The sequence below is a fragment of the Protopterus annectens genome, chromosome 12.part0, assembly GCF_019279795.1.
Source record: "Protopterus annectens isolate FY-2018-M chromosome 12.part0, PAN1.0, whole genome shotgun sequence".
Lineage (NCBI taxonomy): Eukaryota > Metazoa > Chordata > Ceratodontiformes > Protopteridae > Protopterus > Protopterus annectens.
This window is the reverse complement of record NC_056746.1, coordinates 1200953202-1200975611: the sequence shown is the minus strand read 5'-3', so window position 1 is coordinate 1200975611 and position 22410 is coordinate 1200953202.

Below are 22410 nucleotides of genomic sequence, written 5' to 3'. Positions count from 1 at the left end.
GAGATTCACAGTACAGGCATGTGTGGTTGTGTGTGTGTCCATATATGTCACGTATTGTGGGGAATACATCTCAATTGTTACTCACTCTCCTGTACACTAGTGTACACATCTGTACGGACTGCAATGTAGAAAGCAGGACATAGGCAGGGGTGTGTATCTCACACACGTGAGGTATCTGTATGTGCGTGACATAGGTGTATTAAATACTGAATGCCACAGTGTGTGTATGTAGGGCTGACTGGTCCCTGGAGTGAGGATGTATGTTACCATACTGAACTGATAAGACTCCTCCCCCCATCCAGGCGATGCATTCTACTATCCGTGTTGATGTCCCCGATCTTAGGCCATACTGACTACCTGTACATGTGTATTCTCTGTGGCGCATCATGTAGGTGCACAGTACTGTAATGATGATTTGCACATAGGCAGGGGTCCTCACCTCACCAGTAGCAACTGTGTGTGAGTGTGTGTTAGTGTGTCAGTGAATCCGTGAGTGTGTGGGTGTGTTATTGTGTCACTGAATACATGTGTGTCAATACCTGAGTGTGTGGGTGCGGTTGTGTGTTGGCATCCTGTCATGGGAACGTGTATTACTGATTCCCAATGAAGCATCGCACATCCCACTGGCCTCTACCCTTGTAATCAGCTAGACCACTCTTTTACCTCACCACTCCATGTAACTGTACCTGTGATGTCACCCTTTATGGATGTCACGTCTGTGGCCACAGTAGCTTAATACACAGTTATCATGCTCTTGGATCGGTAGACGTGTTTGTAACGTGGGACATTCTCACTGGTATGTGGCAGCTACACGGTGCATGCTGGTATATTCATACATACCTGTGAGTAGTCCACACTGACATATGGGACACTAACTGCAAACACTGACATCCACTGGCACGTGCAATTAGACCTGAAGGAGGACAGCAGAACATCATGACCAACATGCAGTTACAGTTGTTACACAAGACACATACTGTTAACAGTATTGTACACCTGTAGTACATGGTATATCTGCTGCCTGTCAACAGTCCGTAACAATTGTAAACTACACTTATCTTCCTAGTCTGTTCACCCTGTGCATCAGACCAAATGAGCATGTCCCTGCACCGATGGTGTGGATGTCAGGGATGCGGCACAGGCATCATCATATGCACAGGGTGTTAATGTTTGCCAGAGGCCTAGGCTGCACCATTGGATGACATCATGTTTGTGGGTTTGGGCCTTTGATCTAATTGGGCATGTGTGGATGTTATGCATGTGTGTGTTGCAGTGCCCTACATATGTTTCCAGTGTGTGCGTGTATGTATGCACACAGTTCTGCCATGTGTCTGGCCTACACAGGAGTAATATTGACAGCTGCAGACTGTACAGGTGAGGTTTTACAGTTCACGGTGTCTGGCCACGGACATGTGACCTGTGCCTGCCAGGGGTTGCACGGGCACTACCAGGCAGAGGTGCAGATTTTATACTGTTTGATGTCACTTGATAACTGGAACCATGTCCCTGTTGGGACCATCCTGGGCCACATGCACGTGGCCTGCTGTGTTGTGGTGTGGACAGCACAGCACCAGATGCACTGCTGCTGCTACCGCCACTATGGGAGCGGACATGTGAGGTAGCTCGTACATGCAGACCTGACACAGGTGATCTAGCAGGCCTACGTCCATGTGCCCGATACCTCACTCCTACCAGATGTTCCAACAAAGACAGCTCATGCTCGTGGATTGTCATGCCATGGTCAAGGATTCCAACCACGTCACCCAACTCTCTAGCCAAGGCTTCAGCAATCTGCTGTTGAGCATTTACCATTGCCTGGATGTTGTTGTTTAAAAAACAGACAGCAGCCCTCTGTAGCCTCTGATCTTCTCTGTTGCTCCTTTCAGCACATGCCTGTGCCTCCATTACAGCCTGAAACATGCGTCTGGTGACACCAGCTGCTGCGCTCTGTCTTGCAGGAGCATGTTGGCCAGAGGTCCACCTACGAGCAGCACTGGCCACGTGCCTGTGTGGTGCACCACCAGTCATTTGGCTGACACAATGGTGTGCAGGCACACCTTTCATGGCCCTCACACTTTCCTGTTTCAAGCTACCACGCGTCAACCATCCTTCCTCTATGGCCACTGGTGATGGGGTATGTGCAGGCATGGGATCTGTGTGTGGGGATGAGGGGGATATGGATGGAATGGCAACCAATGGCACAGTTTCAGCCACTGACAACTCTGCCTGTGATTCACTCATATGTTCATCATCACTGCTAGAGTCTGTGGGGACACTAACATCAGATACACCGCAAGGGGGCAATGCCCCTACATCACCTGTGACGGCAGACAAGAACTGTACATTACAATCTATACAATAGGCACACACACAGACACACACGCATGTGATATGACAGAAGGCATGTAACATGCATGTGATACGGCAGATGGCATGCAGAGCAGACAATAATAGTGGTAGCTATCAGACATCCCTGGGTTGCACACAACAGCATGCATGTGTCATAGCAGACGGCATGCAAATTACACAATCATAGTAGTAGTTAGCATACATCCCTGTGTTGCACCATGCAGGCCAGCACAGGTTAACAGTACACCTGCCTGATATGTAGCATATCACCTTGACAATCACATGTCGTATGACATGTGATCGGCTGACGTGTGCAATGACATGCATACATGTTTAACACAATGGTGTCCTGTCAAATATACAGTGGGGCAATGGTGTCCCAATGCAGTGTTGTTTGTCTGCCCTACAGATATACTGCACACTTAGCTGATGTGCATGGCCATTGCAGGGAATCATGAGTCATCTCTAGTGCTATACAGTGTGAATTACAGACAGAGTTCATAGCCATGACTGTGTTCAGATACAATACATATATACTGTGGAATGTGCCCCACATCACTGAGGTGTATACACACTAAACCATGATGTTGAAGTTGTGACACAGGTCACTGATGGGTATACGGATGACACCCCTGCACATCTGCAACCATATTGCTGCTGCCTGGCAACTATAGCCAGACATGGCAAACACATCAGTGCACCATGTCCCACATGACATCTGTGTACCACACACAAATGCACGAGGAGCAAGTATGACATTTATGTCCAACACCAGCAAGGGGAATGTACTGTATCTGTGGGCTGATGTGGACACTGTACAGGTGACTAGTGTCATGTCGTGACACCCTCAAGATGTTCAACACATCTTATGTGGTGGATTGATTTTACTCCTACACAAGATGTGCACATGCCTGTAGGATGTCTAATGTTCCACATCTACAATATAACCATTATACGAAGGCCATAGTTGGACCATGTGTAGCCATTGTATGACAGGGTGTACACACAAGCACATCACATCTACTGTGTGTGTTGCTCCATGTCTCTGGCCATCCTCCATGGCCATGTGTATACATGTGTTGTCCAAATTATTGTGACGGGCATCTATTTCACATGTCTGTGTTGTCCCATATGACATATATGCTCCACTGATGACAGGGTTATGCAGATAAAGGGTGGTATGTGGGATATGTTTTCAGGTTAGGTAGGCAGTGTTGCAGCCAGGCCACTAGATGTCATGGACATGTCAAGATAGCACATCACATTGTGTGACATTCATAGCAGGGCTGTGATCCATACCAGTGAATCCTGTGTGCTGGCCATACTCCAGCCCACTGTGTAGGACTGTTTGTATTCACCACATGTGTAGTTCTGATCTGTAGTACATCCATAAAGTGAACATCACCTCCACCATTGTATGCACAGCTGTCCACACATCTGGCAATGACAGTTTGTGAGGATTCATGTCAATGAGATGATTCACATAGTTTGCAAGTGTTGCACATGGGTAGTCATTGTGATGCATTGCAGGTCCGACCTGTATATTGTAACAGGACCATACATTATGTGTACATGTTGTAAGTGGCCACATGGCAGATAGATTTGTGTATTATAATTACTGATAAATAATAACACTCTCACCTGCAACAGGCTGCTGTCACAACGGAATGACAGAGGTACCTAAATAGGAGTAACATAGCAGTATGAGCATAATCCACACCTGTATAATGGCTACAGGGTGGAATGTGCATAACACATACACCAGTACATTAGACTATACTATGGTGTATGCACATGTGTGCATACACAGAGTAGCATACTATAGTATGCGGCATGTGTGTATACATGCCTTGCATATGATGTTACATTACATATTGTACAGTGACACATGCAACTATATGGAATATAGTTGTTATAGGTACAGTACTGGCTTACCAGGCAACTTCAGGCTCAGTGGTTGAGAGACACCCACCTCCACATTATCGGCTAAGGCTTGTGGATGTGGTTCTGCAGATGTCCCCAGGTTGGCCAGTAGCTCCTCGGTACATGTGAGTGGGGACTGGGTTGGTGGTCCACCACCTGTTACACCTTGTTCCCTGGTGATTGCATTTGCTCGCTGTTTTGCCCATCTAATCAGGTCTGTACAGTGTCTGCACACCTGCTGGTATGTGCGGTTGTGGCCTCCAGCATCATTAACTCTCCTGCGAAGTTCCATCCGCAGGGCATCCCGCTGTTGTGCATCCTGTGGCACATGGCTGAACAGAATATCGAGTAGGTATGGGGTGAGGGCCTCACTTAATTGATTAATACATCCTACTTAATATAAAAACTAATACTATAACAACTTCTGTTGTTTACATAAATAAATAAATAAATCTATACCAAAGTATTTAATTAATTGTATTAGCAGGTCAACAATAGTGTTTGGGTTGTGATTGGTTCAAAAGTGGGGGCGGGTGATTTTAAAAGTTGGAACCTTAGGCAGGTTTGGTTACTCTGATGATGCCTGTTTGTGTTTTTTATGGGTGAAAGCGCTAAGTTATTACACCTTCATTTGCTGTGTATGAGTTACTACACTTTTTATCTGCAGTTTATGTCCTTTTTGCTGCTTCATTCTTTTGGCCCATTAAAGGCATAAGAATTCTTGGAGCTGGTTTTGTTCTTTCATTATGAGTTGACAAGTGTCCATTATGTTGACCGCTGCCTAGGTGGTAGCTCATGGGTACAGGGTTATTAACATAGGGGTGACAATGCAATATGTAGCTGTCAGATTGTGGCCATATGTCACACACACCTCACCCACAAAACCCCTTCTGTATATTGTCCACAACACTCCTGAGTCAGTTATTGCTCCTAGGTCATAGTCATTTGCATACTTCAATAGGCAGATGCCTTCTGTTTGTCTGTGAGGTATGGACTACAATGAGGGGGAATAAAATTCATTTAACCCTGACATACTGTAGCTGCCACTGGTGTGATGAGCATGTATTATTCAGACACCATCTGTAGTGTTGGTTCTACCAGCAGTCCTGTTGCAAAACACTCCTGTGACATACGAATGTACATCTAGTATACCGAGTGTAGGTGGTACACAGTATGGGTGATGATGTCCTATGACCTGACAAGGTTGTGATATGCAGTGTGACATCAACCTTACTGTCATCTACATTTGTACTGCTGACATCAATTATTTGATCAAGGCTCATGGCCTTCCAGACCAGACTCAGAAGGGTAGTAGTGCAGTACTTCCCATTATCAGTGGTGTCTCCCCCTTTGTGGGTTGTGATACCTGTTGGTGTGCACCATTCAGTGTGTACACAACCTGACATGTAGCTATGTTTTACATGATGTGTATGTGGAGAGCATCTTGTTTTGCCATATGTGTATGATACAACCTGTGATGTGGACTGGTCCCATGCAGCCTGATGCAGCTTGTGCCTGCAAAGTCGTGGGTACATGGGCCCTGTGATGTATATGGATATATGCTTGTGCACCTGTTGGGGGGAGGGGGCCATGTGTTTATGTTATCCAAGACCCTATCTGGATTGCTTATTCATGCTCAGCACTTGTTCAGAACTTGTAAGCACTACGTAAGCTAATAATTACTATAGCACTCAATCTTCCTCATTACATAGAGGTAAGGGTAAACAGGTTTTGTACATACTTTTCTCACTTGCTTAAAGTAAAATACCTCTTGTACTCACTTTCCTCACTTATCTAGGTGAAAGTAGTTCTATATTCAGGCATGTCCAAGCGTCAACTGCCAGTGTTCTCACCTGTCTATCTGATGAATCTGGACATCTTGAGGCAATGTACACATTACCTCATATACACAGACAAGCCTCTCCGCCTACCACCCAACACTACAACCTGTGAGAGATGCACTCATCTAGACAAACTGGAGGTAAAGCTCTCTCCAGCCAAGTCTGACCCTGACAGTCATGTGGAGAAGGTAAACATTCGCACCACACCACATTCATCACATAGTCTCACTGAATCTACCCCAACATTAACTGGGAAAACTACTTGTGTACCAACACATTAGCTCAACGCTTTCTGAAATTCATAAACACCAATGCCCTGAATCAACATATCCACACACCCACCAGGGGCAACAATATCCTAGACCTAGGCATTACCAACATGAGTGACCGGTGCTCCACACGTAAAGTCAACTCCTCGTTGGTCCTATCCGACCATGAGCTGAACACCGTTGATTTCCACATCCCGCCCCCACCCCCCATTAAGGGAACCACAGTATAATATGTCTAAAAAGCCAACTACATGCTTCTTAAGACAGGCATGACGAACATCATGACACCCATGCAGATGGACAATACTGTTACAACTGCTAAATCCTACACAAATGCACTCTATAAGCACTTACACGAGTGCATGGCTTGTGCTATCCCAAACAGAACCAAGATGCTATACTCCTAATTAAGGAAACCAATCTGGTGGTCCCCTGCCATAAACAAACTGTACTACAGGAGGAAGACACTGTTGCAAATGAGAGTACAATCCCATGCGTGGAGGAGCTCCCTGGCCAGCCTCAGTAAGAAGGTGAGATCCCTTATAAGATCCTCCAAAGCTAGCTACAAAAACTAAACCACCACTAATTCCAACAACAACCACAAAGCATTCTATAGCTATGTCACATATCTCAATGTCAACAACCAGATCTGCTCTGAGTTACAGCACAAAGGCACGAACATTACAGAATCAACTGATATTAGCAACATCCTGGCAGATAGGTTCAGTGCTACCCCCCCCCCTCAAAGCTGCACACTCTAAAGCCAATATCACAGCATCCATGGGACTGGACAACATCCCAGGCTGTGTTTTACATGAACTTCAAAATGTACTGTCTCCCCACCTATGCACCATGTTCAATAATAGCCTCACATCGGGCATAATGCCCCCTGAATGGTGCACAGCAACAGTTATCCCACTCCACAAAGGTGGTGCCACAACAGACCACGGGACCTATTTCCCTATAGGCCTGACTAGCCTGGTCTGCAAGGCTATGGTGCATATCATGGATCTCAGTCACAGAGATATTGGGTACCTGCAAACTTTTGACCCCTCCCAGTTTGGCATTGTTAAGGGCAGGCCATGCCTCCTTATCCTGGTGGACTTCTTAGAGACAGTTACCAAGGCTTTAGATGAGAGTAAGGAGGTCCACACAGCCTACCTAGATCTCTCATAGGCTTTCAACACCATTCCTCCATCTGGTATTATCAACATACCCATCCACCTGAACATTAATCCCTACGTCATGTGATGGTTTGCAAAGTGGCTCACGGACAGAACCCACACAGTGGGAGTTGCATACCTTAGGTCCGACTGTATACCAGTTACACGTGGCATCCCCCAGGGCTCAGTCCTAGGACCCCTCATGTTCGGTATATACTTCTCTGATGTGCAGACAAGCACGGGAGGGCTTTGGCTGAAAAGGTTTGCAGACAACTGCAAACTAGGGGACATAATTGTTTCCCCAGCTGTTACAGACACCCTCTGGAAAGGTTGCACTGAGACGGATACCTGGTGTTAATATAATGGCATCAAGCTGAATGCCTAAAAGTACATAGTTATCCCATTTGGATATAACTAATTACCCGCAGACTACCACATAGGTGCTAGTCCCCTACATACAGAAAAGGTAATAATGGATCTGGGAACCCTAGCAATCTCTCCTCCGATACCCATAATGACAAAGTGGTCAGAATATCCTTCTACATGGCCCCCCTAATCTCTAATGGGTTCGCATCCAGATCAAAGAGGCCATTGTGACTCTCTACTCATGACTTATAAGACCCATTAAAGGATACAACACCCCATTTGGGATATACCTTACAAGACAAATGCAACAGCTTGGAAGACCACACCAGTACCACTCCAAGTGAATTACAGACCTCAAACATATGACCTATGCAGCCCAACCTAAGGAACTCCAGCTGTACTCTGTTGCATACCGCATACTCACAGGTGATCTCTGCTTGACATACAAGGCCCATGTCCAACCCTGTATTGCTGGATATGCTCCATCTAAACAGAGGCCCCTGAGAGCCACATGCTCTATGGATATACTCCTAACCACAACAATGACTAGGACTTGCTGGATGGATAGATTCCTGACCCGGACACTCCACATGCTTTGGAACATGATTCCAATGTACATCAGGCAGGGCTCCTTACTAGCACTCTTCAAGGGAAACCTGGACATGTATATGGGAGACAGACATGTACCCCGGGGATCACTGCAGTGGTTATGCTGGACAGAGGCACAGGGAACTGATGGCTCTGCCATTCAGAGGCACAGGGAACAAACCTATGGGGGTGGTGAAAGCCAACACACTCTAGCTAGGCTTATAAATACCCTTGGTAAGACAGCCTAGCACCTACCTTTGCACATATTACATGTCTTATGTGCATGGATAGTTAACTAGCTCTTCCATTTTACTTTGCTATCATGCTGATAAACTGTCGGGTGACTAAAAGACATATGTATCCTGTTACTGTGTATTGTAAATACCAATAGACATAACTAATGTTTGCCTAACATTACAGTAATGCTATGTAGCTGGTTTATACAGATGGTTTGAATGTGTGATGACACATCCTTTTCTAGTTACATATCAGTAACATGTGGTATCCTGCCCACCAATTGCTGCTCCAAAGTAGTTATTTAGATGCGCATCAGCTGTACAGCTACTCCATTAGTTGATACCATGGCAACAGTTGTGTATAACTGAGTACTCCTTTTGGGCATTGTCTTTTTGCCTTACTTTCTAGGAAGATGGCCTGGATGTGTTGTTTGTGATATATTTCAACAGCTATATGGAGACACACAGAGATATATATTTGCTTCATGACTCCTGTGGACTGTGTGTAATGGCTAGATGATTTTGTTCTACATGTCAGTACAGCTGTTATATTTCAGAACATTGCTACTTATGCAGGGTTTGTTTGTACCTGATACTTCTGCAGATGTTTAAGTCTGGTGAGGATGTTTGGGCAGATCAAGGCTGTATGGCTATGCATGAACTGTTATGTGGTTTACAGTGCACTCACCAGACATCCTTGATTTGGTGTACAAGTGTAGCATACTGTGCTGTTACTCAGTACTTGCTAACACATCCCGGTGTACACACAAGCCTCTGAAATGGGATTAGTGCAAACAAACTCTGTAACATCAGCAGCCGTTCCATTGTATAACAGCAGCTATTTCACATACGGCCATATAAGTGTGTCTCTGACAAGGTGTGTTAAGGCTTCTTCAGATCTCATACAGTGAGTGAATGATTTGTGATGTTATTACAGTTTGTATTGTAATATGTTTGGGAATGGGGGTGATGTTGGTGGGTGTGCATAGCAGATGCAGGTGTGTAGGGACTGCTTTTATACATAATCAATATGTGTGTGAGGGTTTCTTCCCTATATGAACACCTATCCTTTTGTGGACTAATACAATGGTAATTGCAGGCTGATTCATTAAGGCACTGTTATGTGGTTCCTGTATAGCATGCAGGTGATGTTAGTCCTTGAATCCCTTTGGTAATACATCTGAATGTAATAACGTGTTGCTACATGAAAGCTGTGTATTTCTGTCATAGGTATTTGCAGTCATCGTAGTTGTGTTGGTGACTGACCCTCTTTGGCTAGGGTTTCCACCTTTTCATATGGCCATAGTGGGACATTTTTGGGACACATATCAAATTTTACAGGCAAACACTAACCCACGGTCAGTACAAGGGATAGAACTTTCCTTTCTTGCCTAAATATAAGCTTATTCTTGTAGCAGTTTAGTTGCTTATCCTGTTTCTTGTAACATGTAGGTATTTTAGATACAGAAATAACTATTGTATGCAACTATTACAGTACATATGGGACATAATTATATCCTGCAATCCCAGGACATTTGCCACGTTTAATATATTTGGTCAGGACACAACCGCCCAAAGAGGGAGTGTTCCTCGCAAAGTGGGACAGGTGGTAACAGTATCGTTGGCTCATGTCCATAGCACATATCTGTAATAGTGTATAGGCATATACTCTCCATATCCTTTGTTCATAAAGGTTGGTAGTGGCGGAATGTGTGATTGCTATGGTCCATGTTATACACATATATGAACACCTCAACCGCTGTATACGGGATACCTATGGAATCTCGAAACCACAGTGTTCCGACGAACACAGTACCGGGACCAGACTCCCATACCCCACATTACCGACAGCGACAGTAACTAGCGAAAGTAGCACAAACATGGAACACACACATGCACACACACACACAGACACACTGCTGCCCACCACATCCAAACAAACCATCCTACACTACGTATGAGCAGGTGGCCAAGTCCCCCTACACACCCCATGTAGGTGTATGCTCCCCCCACACCACCCCCTACTTTAATATTCTACCTCCTAGGTCGGGCAAACAGACGCACAAAGCTAACCCACACCCATATATTAGAACACACACCACACCCAGAACACACACTATAGTCCTCAGAAACACACTTACACACAGTAACCTACCGAACTGCAACACCAGAAGCACTGACTAACTGTCCCTTAACATTGTGATTTTACACCTCGCGCATCTGGTGTTTTGGTACTGTGTTCTTTTGGACCTTAAGCCTCGGGAGTACACGCGTTGGTATGTAAAGCAGTAGGTATGTGGTAGGTATCCCATTTATATGTACCTCCCTGGTTATGTAGATGTTGTTAACCTATCTATATATCTACATATATATGTATATCCCCATATATCGACATATCTCTCTCTCTCTCTCTCTCTCTCTCTCTCTCTCTCTCTCTCCCCCTCTCCCTCTCTCTTCCTCTCTATCTCTCTCTATATGATGATGTATATATATATATATATATATATATATATATATATATATATATATATATATATATATATATATATATATATATATATATATATATATATATATATATATATATATATATATATATATATATATATATATATATATAAAAAACATACTCCTTTCATTGGGTACATGCCGGTTTGTCCTATTTCAACACATTCCTACCTTTTGTGTTTTATCCTGTCAGTATACACGACTGCCATTGGTACATCTCAGGTAGCTTAGCGTTATGTTATTGTGATGAATGTGTACATGGTTGCGTGTTCTAATCCTGGCATTGATATCTTACCTCTCAGAACAGGCACTGGTAGTACAACGGTGATTAACGCACATTTCAGCGGTTGTGTGTTCCACATGATTATTATTCTGTGGAGAACTACCTATATATGCAAGCTTTGTTTAAGGTATACTATGTAACATGTAAACATCTGTGAAGATTCCTGTCAGGGATACTCCCCATTATTTGGAACTACATCCCTGATTACATTATACAAAACCCCTCACTAACACTCCAGAGAATCCTTGCAGAGTGGGTGGGGAACAGTGGCTACACCCCAGGGATCCCGCGATTGGCTCTGCTCCACAGAGGGACAGTTAGTTAATGGATGCGGTGGCAACAGCAGACACATTTTGCCTATGCTTATGAGTGGCCTCGGCAGTTGGGTATGTACCTACCTATGTATCTATGCACCTGTACATACAGTATGGACACATACTGATAGCTTAATTTATTGTTCAGGTATTGACTTACCTTGTGCCAATGGCGGTTGTGTGTACAATAGTTGAGGGCTGCCTATGTAGGATGCACACAGTAGACCTCCTATACATGACAATTTACAGGTGGTCATGTGTGTGTGCCATCCATGTTTGCTGTCTGTGCAGGTGGAGAAGGGTGTCAGTCCATGAGTGCCTACACTGTCAGTGTGTGTGCTATACATTCCCTCTTTGCCAAGGCATGGGCATACTGGGCACACCTCCATCTGCCTACTGGGGCTAACACAGGGTGTTCATAGTCTGAGTCCTTCTGTGCCTGTGGGTCCCTTGGCAGCTGTGAGGGCCTTCACCATTCTGTCCCTGCTGCAGCTGTTTCCAGAGGATCATATTGTGTAGCATGGCACATACTATGAAGATGTGGGCAAACATTCCTGGAGAGTACTGCAAGGCTCCACCAGATATGTCCAAGGAACGGAACCATGATTTCAGCATCTCAAACAGGAGCTCTATGATGATTTTGATTTCTGCGTGTGCCTCATTATGGCGTTCTTGCATGGCTGTGTATGCATTTCTGATGGAGTCATCATCCACAGTTCCAGTGCATAGCCAGCATCCCCCACCAGGTGGCCATATGGGATGTCCCCCTTGGCAAATACCTGATACAGCTGTGAGGCATGCCAGATGTGGGAGTTGTGATAGCTTCCAGGGCTGCCAGCACACACATCCATGATAATGTCCTGGGCATTGCACACAACCTGGCAGTTGATGGAGGGAAATCCCTTGTGGTTTATGTAGTGCCTACCCTGCTCACCGGGTGGTGACTTGATGTGTATGTGCATGCAGTCTATTGCACCCAGTACCTCTGGGTAGTCTGCCACATGGTGGAAGAGACGCATATTGCCGGCCAACTCCTCCTGCGTTCGGGTGAAGTATATATGCTCATTGGCACGTGGTAACATGGCATCCAGGAACTGGTGGAGTACCTTGGATGCTGATGCCTGTGAGATCCCCATGATATCACCAGTTGGCCTTTGGAAGGTACCTGTGGCTAGTATTCTCAAGCTTACACATACCTTCATGTCTACTGGGATGGGTCCCCCTCTGTTGCTTCTGGCTCTGAGGCGTGGCCAGCACAGCTCAACAAGTTGCTGTATGATGTCCCTGTCCACCCTGTAATGCTCTACTACCTCCAGATTATGCAGCCCCTGGTAGGTTACCCTGGGTCTGAACACTCTTCTCCTCCTCCGGTGCCTGAGATGGTTGTCAGCATCATCCTCCACACCACCATCAGTCTCCAACACATGCTGGTGAATCAAAGCTATGGCGGCCCCTAACATGTACATATTAAAAGTTCCCCGTCTGTATGCACCAATGGTGCAGAGTGTCTGGGAATACACAAGTGTGTGTGTGGGGCTTTCACACCTTATACTATTGTGCAATGGATGATGCTAGTGTAATTGGGTGTGTTTGTGATATTCCAGCTGCAGGGTATCTTAATTATTCATTTTACAGCAGGTACTGCTATTGTGGGGCCTTTGGTGTTGACGTACACTTGGCTGCCATGATTCATCTATTGCTCTTTACTTCAATTTCAATATGATTCCCCTCCCATTGTCAGGCATGCATCCAGCTGCCGGCTTTCTTGTTTTGTACTTTCACAACCCAGGATTGTGTTGGGAAATGTGTTATGTAGCTGATCTACTGCAAGTTTGCTTTGTTCTGCTGTGACAGTTCTCTTTTATTTGCTTTACGGCACCTCCCCTTTCCTGTTCTGCAGGTAGCTGCTAGCAGCCTTGTTAGCTGTTGTCAATGGCCCACTGTGAGTTTCTAGGTGTTACTCATTTGTACTCCAATTAACATGTTGCAGAATTTCCTTATTGTCTTCCCATATCCTTCCTGTTTCAGCTGTACAGCCATTTACCAGGTTTCGTTCGTGTTTTCATCCATGTTCACATGAACTTTCGGTTGCCTTGTGTGCTCTCAGCTAAGCAATACAATGGCTACTTCCACACCCCTATCCTGTGGCTTTGCTTAGCAATACGCAACATGGATTAGCAATGATCCAATTTGCTTATAGCTATGGTGGCGCGCCCCTCTCTTGATGTCATGTTTACCTCCAGGCCACTCCTCAGTGTTGTACTGCTATGCCGTGTGGTACATCCTTATGCCAGCGGGGCATTTGTGATTCAATATTACTTGACCCATTTGCATGGCATTGACTGCTAAATCCTAGTTACTGCACTGAACACTGTCACAGACCCTTAGCAACCCTTGCGCCATGGTTGTGGTGTAGCATGCATGCCATTGACTATTATGGGGCTATCATGAATTGTGTTACATTGCAGTTTTATGACATCTAAATATATTTTCCTTGTGATCCCATTTGCGCACAGATGCACTGCGGTTTTACTTTGCGTTAGTGTGGCCATGACATTAAATGTTATTTTTTATATGTTGTGCATGTTGTTTTATGCCATTGGCTATATATTTATCCACTGGCATATATTAACATTACAATACGTAAGTTTGGTCTGCTTTCATGGCTCCGATTTTATGTTTGACAAAATGTAAACCATTTTTTTTGGTTTACATTTCTACATGCTTACGCTACACCTGCACCACTTCATGAATCGCTATATACCTTCATTTGCATGCTGCACTGCTGCACATGGGGTAATTAGCATACATGTGCTGGGAGCTGCGCAGCTCTGGCGTACACCGGTAGTGCACGTGGAAACAGCTCGTACCTGAATCGCTCAGTGGCCCTATTTGGCGCTAGATCGCCGACACTACTCCGGCGCCTGGCGCAGGCTTTATGAATCCCAGGGTAAAGCAGAAACATACCTGATTTTCCACATATTTTGTATCATGTCCTTGCAAATTTCTGTTTTTAACAGTTAAAAAATAAATAAACAGCAGTGGTGATTCTGTTTTCTCCATTGCTTCTCCTGCACGGATGTACTGTACAAGCATGGAAGATTTACCCATGGTTGGCTTTGTTTAATCACTTGGGATTCACTCTTGTGATCAAACCACGCTGACCATGTGTAAATCCTGATATATCCATCCAAAGTTGTGGATTATTGCTTTAATAAAATACCAATACACTTTCAGCTGTTTAGCAGACCTTCACTGAAAGTGTGATTATCTGCAAAAAAAATGAATATATCTGGTTGCTTCCATTCACCAAGAGGTGGAACATTTCTTCAGTATTTGCCCATTTCGTATAGCTGATTTTATTACAAAATAGCAAATAAAACTTCAAATGTTCCCTCCAGGAGGTTAAATCAGCAAAATGTTTCATAATGTGAACTTTAAACATGCGTTAGCTCTTTGACAAATGCATGTAGGACTTGTGGCAAGTCATTATTATTAGTGACAACTATTATTAATGCAGAATGAACTTGATTTTAACTACTACATATGTGCATTTCAAAGTTACTAAATGTCAAAGTGTATGTATATGGATTCTGCCTCCTTTGAATATTTAATAAAAGTAGCTTTATATTCTATGTAAATTTCACTCCTTAAGGATTCAAAAAAAGAATATTATCTTTGCATCATGTATATTACCCAGATACAAGTAAGGAATACTGCACATATAAAACACAAGACAGAATGGCCAGAAGCATTAATTTTATTAGTTTTACCATATTGTTTCATTATCTGTGACTGATTACTGTGCAGCTGTGTATGTGAATCTGAGAGGGTGAAGTAAACCACAATGTTTGATATGCCTCTCTGCTACACAGGCCATAAAATCCCAAAAGAAGGAACATTTTTGTGACATTGAAGTACAATGCTAATCACTAAATTAAGAAACTGATGTTATTAAAGAAACTGTATGTCATTACAGAAATTCAAATTAAAGCCTACTGAATTTAGAAGACAAGCAATTTTTTTCTCCATTTATGTTTCATTTAATTATCTTTCACTGACAAAAATAGAGGATGCAATACCTGCACAGTCAGTGGTCTTCAAAAATGAAAGTAAGAGATTTTTTTACTCTGCGGGAGACCATGGGAACAGGAGTGAGTCTGTCTAATGTAAAACATGCGCACGACACCTGCATTACGGACTCAGAGTGCATCTGTTTCTTCTGATGATAGAGTGTCATTCCTTTGTTCCAGTAGAGGCAGTTCATTGTTTGTATCAGTGGTATTTTATGATGACCTGTTCACAACAATAATGACATGATTTATTATCTGGGCAATTCTACAGTCTGTTGCTGACCTTAATCTGGAAGATTCTTAACCTCAATGAATAATCATAATAGGTTCCTCTCCTCCGCTACCCCTATATCTCAAATTTCTGAATAACAGAGAAATATTCAATAGTTGCTAAGACAAAATAAAGCCAGCAAGCCACTTCTAGTGATGCATTGCTACTATAGTTAGTCCATATAAAGTGCTATAAGACTAATAACGCATTTATCTTTGCTTAAGCAGTGTGCATTTAGGGTGTTAGAACCCAAGGGACATGGATTAAACATGTCCAGATGTAATATTTGAGTTAAGAGAATGTCTCATAAACAGTGTATAAGGCATTTCTAAAATTTGCCTTTAACATCTTGAAATTTTACTTTCTGAGACAGTAATCTGGATTTTAAAAGACATTATACCTGCTTAAGAAAAAAAATAGCCAGAAAAAAAATCTTTAAAACAGATGACACTACTTATATAAAATAATGTTTCTGTTTATGGAATATAGGGAGTGTGAGCTTTTTGTAGGTTTTGCATGCCCCAAGGTTGTTTCTCGGCTATACATAGTAGAGTGTTGACATTTGCATTTTCGATGTACGGTGGTGTCTGATTCAGTATGAAATTTGGCTGCAGGCGTTTTCCCTTATAAGCAAACTACTGCAACAAATCAAAAAAACAACCCATACCCAAACATGGTATATATATATATATATATATATATATATATATATATATATATAGATATAGATATATATATATATATATATATATATATATATATATATATATATATATATAGATATATAGATATATATATATATATATATATATATATATATATATATATATATGGGTCTACTCTGATTCACTAAAAACTCATTTCACTGAATTTCAATTCACCTTCAAAAAATTGCAGAAAGCTCAAATCACTGAAAACTCATTTCACTGAATCACATTTCACTGAATGTAAGTACTGTTGGGCAAATAAAAAGTACATGCCCTTTTCCCCACTGTAGTGTGATCTTGGAGTTAGTATATATAGTTAGGAGGGGTGTGGTGGGCACTACTTAGCTTTTATATTTATGAATTTCATTTCACTGAAAACTAACAATATAAAACCAAACATAGGTGGGGGCTATGCCCCCACACCCCCCTAACTATATATACTAACTCCAGGCTCACACTACAGTGGGGAAAAGGGCATACATGCTTTATTTGCCCAACAGTACTTACATTCAGTGAAATGTGATTCAGGGAAATGAGTTTTCAGTGATTTGAGCTTTCAGCGATTTGGTGTGAGTGGTTTGAAATTCAGTGACATTAGTTTTCAATGAATCAAAATAGACCTATATATATATATATATATATATATATATATATATAGATATATATATGTATATATATATATATATATATATATATATATATATATATATATATGTGTGTATATATATATATATATATATATATATTTTTTTTTTTTTTATTTATTTAACATTTGTTGACCGGGAATGTCCGACTAGGTTCCACAGAGCCTGTTTTCAGTGGAGGCCTGGGGAGAAATGCTCCAGATGCATGTCTTTGAAATATATATATATATATATATATATATATATATATATATATATATATATATATATATATATATATATATATAGCTTATACAAGAACCATAGATAGTTTCTACTAATCCCACAATTCATGTTTGAGTCTATGTATAATTGCAAGTGCTTCAATAGCATTAGCTATGGAGGATTCATTTATATCTCATGAGAAATGGGTAAGCATACCACCAGTAAACTCTTAGCACATTGTATTATTGATTATTATATTATAGCTATAATCCCACATGAACCTGAGTGACTGAAACTAATTTAAGCTTATAGCTGTATTTAATAAAAATCAATGCAGTCTAGAACATAACAAAAGAAAATAATGTTATTTTCCTCACTAAAGAGTGCATCTCACACAACTGGCCCTTTGTATAACATGTTAGCAATGCTACTGTCTTCACTATTCATCAAAAAAACTTTGCTGTTTCCCCTCAGCATTAACTATCAATATTGGTGGAATTTTGCCCCACAGTGTGCAACCCACTTTGTGGAGTATTTTTTTTCTGCTAACACATACCTGAGGTATTTAAAGACACCGACTTAAAACTTTGTAATTGTCATGCAGTTGATGCATTTATGGCCAGGAGTCATGGAAACCTTTACAAAATCCATTGTTCATCTGCCACAAAAGGAATACAGGAAGAATGTATCACTTTAAAATTTCTGCAATTAACTTGAAAAGTGCCATTATGTCATTAAGACTTTTATAATGACATTGGGCTGGTGGTTTTATTAATGGAAGGTCATGGCCCAGTAACAAAGATTCAAATGCTTATCATTATGTTATAAATTACTTTTTCTGACAGATCCAGTTTAAGCCCATCAGATGTATATATCTTTTATTGCAATTTATTTGTCAGTAAATACTATTTTCTCTGAATACTTGTCTGCTATGCAATAATGTTGATTCAGTATGTCAGACTGTCTTATATTGTTATACAAATTACTTTCTATACTGCTTAATACCATGCCACAAAATGGAATATAGGAAATGATAAGTACCAACCGACAGAATAAATACGAGCCTTTGTATGTTGTTGTATCTTTCGGCTTTTCCCAGTTAGGGGTCGCCACAGCGGAACTCCGGTCCGCTAATGATTTGCAGTAGATTTTTACATGCTGAGTTGCCAGCTCTGACGCGCAACTTTCAACGAAGGTATGCCCATTCATGCATGTCTCCACACAGAAGACGCTTTAGCTGAGAATCGAACAGGACAACGTCTCACTGTGAGGCGACAACGCTACCGCAGCACCACCACCGCAGCTCTGCAGTACCACCACCGCAGCTAAATACAAGCCTTTGTATAATTTCAGTATACATTCTATACCTGTGATTGGATTTACTCATACATGGCTGTGAAATTGAGCCACATGGGCTTCTCCCTCATAAACAAACTGCTGCCAGTGTAAGCAAATCTCAGATCAGCCCATTCCCAAACATGGTACTAATGTTTCTGATAATGAAGCCCCAACTGATGAGTCTTCTTCTTCCCACTTATTTAGCATTACATATGTGTAGCTTTAAACAAATTTACCAGTGTATCGAACAAATGCAGTTTAATGTTATTTATGGGATTAAGTCCAAAGCTCACAGGTTCTCATTACTGAATGACCTTCTGCTATGAATTCCAGTATCATGATTATAAAAGTTTTTGGATAATGAAGAAATCCTGATGTTTAATATTCTGGAGCAATACAATATAAGGTTAAAACATATGGGAACAAAGAAATGCATGTGATCCATTTTATTAAATTGCAGGAGCATGTTTCTACCAGCATTGTTTTGCAAAGATGGTCTGTACCTGCCCCTCTAGGCTTTTCAATATCAGCTAAAACATTCTCCTCTATAGACCATTTTTTAGGCAATGCCTTCCAACAATAGCAAATTCTACTCAAAGAAGTCTAAACTAAAAGGCATTACTGCTGAATGTCAGGACTTTAAACAAGAATCCTTCCGAGCTCACCTCACCTTGGAGAATTCAGACTTCTGTGCAGTTACTGAGATATGGCTTAAAACTGCAAATAACACCCTGCTGTGCAAAGCTTCAGTGTCTTCCACACATTTATTCCAGCAACTGCACAGACAAGGACTGAAAAGGTGAAAGTGTCTGAGTCTATATCAACACCAAGCATACCTCTAGGTTAGTTAAATAGGATGATACAGTGGAGTTTCTCCAAGTCCAGATTACACTAGACAAATTTGTGTACCGTATCCAAGCAAACTATAGGTCACCCTCTATGTCTTATGAAACCCATATCTCATACTTAGACCTACTGAAGACACTCCAGTCACATTCAACCAAATACCATACTCATGGGAGATTTTAATTATGCCTGTACAGACTGGGAATCCTACACAACCCCAAATTTGCAGGCACAGAGATTCCAAGATTTTGTACACACAAACACCCTGGACCAGTTAGTGCATATGCCTACAAACATTCTGGGCCTGTTATTCACAAATATGGGAGAATGCTGAATTCCCCTCAGTGACAAGTCATCTGTGGTAATGTCACACCAATCCTGTAACCCCAGCAAATCCTGTAACAGTTAGAAACTACTATAAGGCAAGCTACAATTTTTAAGTTATAACCTGTCAAAATTTCAAGTCCCTGCAAAACCAGAAAACACAGCAGTCTATGTGGCATTATTCACAGAAACTCTGCACAGCCATGTCAGTGATTGCATATAGACTGCTGTGCCTACCAGAAGTAAGCCCATAAATAACTCAAAAATCAAGCCACCATGGTGTAGTTCAAAATTAAACATGCTGTATATCAAAAGAAAAAAGTCATAGCTAACATTAAGAAGTGCAACACCAAAACAAATAAAAACTCTTATCTCTCTTCAAACTGAAGAGATAATTAAGAGGACTAATTAAGTCCAACAAACACATTTTGAGGTAAAGATAGGCTATGGACAACCATAAGGTCTTCTTTAGTTATATCCTGAAACCCGCAAAGGCAGTTCACAACAGTGTACAGAACTGTTGGTAAATGCAGTCATGCTCATATAACTGGTAAATATGGTGAACACAGCTTCAGTGGGCCTTACTGATATCCAAGGAAGGCTCCTAAATAGCCTAAAGTATGACTTATCGGGGCCACTGAAGTCACTATTCAACCAAAGCTTCTGCACAAGGTTCATGCAATGCAAATTGAGGACTGAAATGATTATCCCTCTGCACAAAGGTGGGCCATCAATGGCTCATGTGAGCTACAGACCCATTAGTCTGATAAGTTTCATATGTAAAGCCATGGAAAGAATTATCATAGAAATTATTAACAATGACCTAGGAAACCTTCAGACATTGGACCCAACCCAGTTTGATCTTGTCAAAGGTAGGGCAAGTCTACTGAACCTGGTGGATTTCTTTGAGAAGGCCACCAAGAAAATGGATGAGGGCAAAATTGTGCATACTGCCTACATTGACCAAGCTAAGGCATTTGACACAATTCCCCACTCAAGCATCATAAACAATCTCATGGAATTAGGCATAAACCCCTATGCAATTCCCTGGATAGCATGTTGGCTCACAGACAAGACCCAAGAAGTTAAGACTGGAGACACCACCTCTACAAAGAGGCTGCTCACCAGTGGAGTCACCCAGGGCTTTGTACTTGCATCCTCTCCTCTTTGGCATCAATCTTTCAGAAGTCAGGCCAATGTTGAAGGCCTCTGGCTTACCAAGTTTGCAGATGATTGCAAGCTAGGAGCAGTCATAGAAATACACCAAAATACTAACATCTTACAGGAAGGTCTAACACAGACAAATGACTGGTGCCAAAGCCATGGCTTAAAACTCAATTCCAAGAAATACATAATAGTACCTTTTGGAAAGTTAGCCACCCAAGGGAAACTATATCACTGATAAACACAGCAGTCAGGGATTTAGGGACTCATGTAGATAGTAACCTAGCTTTCGACCAACATGTGGCCAAGGCTGAAAGAAAATCATTCTATGTCACTCAACGTATAAATAGGGGCATGACATCTAGGTCCAGGGAAGTCATCATGCCAGTTTACTCAGCCCTTATAAGACCCATCTTTGAGAATAATGACCTTTCATTATGTACCTGACCAGGCATGTGCAACATGACTTCTTAGTGGAGACTTATGCCTGGCCTACAAAGAAACCCAAGACCCAGATCTATTGAACTTACTGCATATTCATAAATCAAATGGGTCTATGGCTACCCATTCCAGGGACTTAAATATGGCCTACAACTTAAATAGGACAGATTTATCTCCCAGTAACTGCCACATCTTTGGAAAAGACTACCAATTCATGTGAAAAAGAGCACCTCTATGACACTGTTCAAGAGGAACCTGGATGACTTGATGGGGCACCAAAAATTATTACTGGGGATAGCACCCACAACCCTCCTGTACATGGCCAGTCATCACTAAGTGCAATCTTGAGTATTGACTAGTACCTCTATGGTATTTCATTGGGTTGAAACAGCTAGGCTTAAAATGACCTCCGTGTTGATAGCCTAGTAATCTTCTACGATCCTATGAACAACTGGAATGTCCACAGAGGTACCTCACAAAAAAAATACAGGATGCAAACACAATGTCCTGTGCAGGTTGCCTCAAACTCCTATATCTAGCCTCTGTTTCCCACAGACT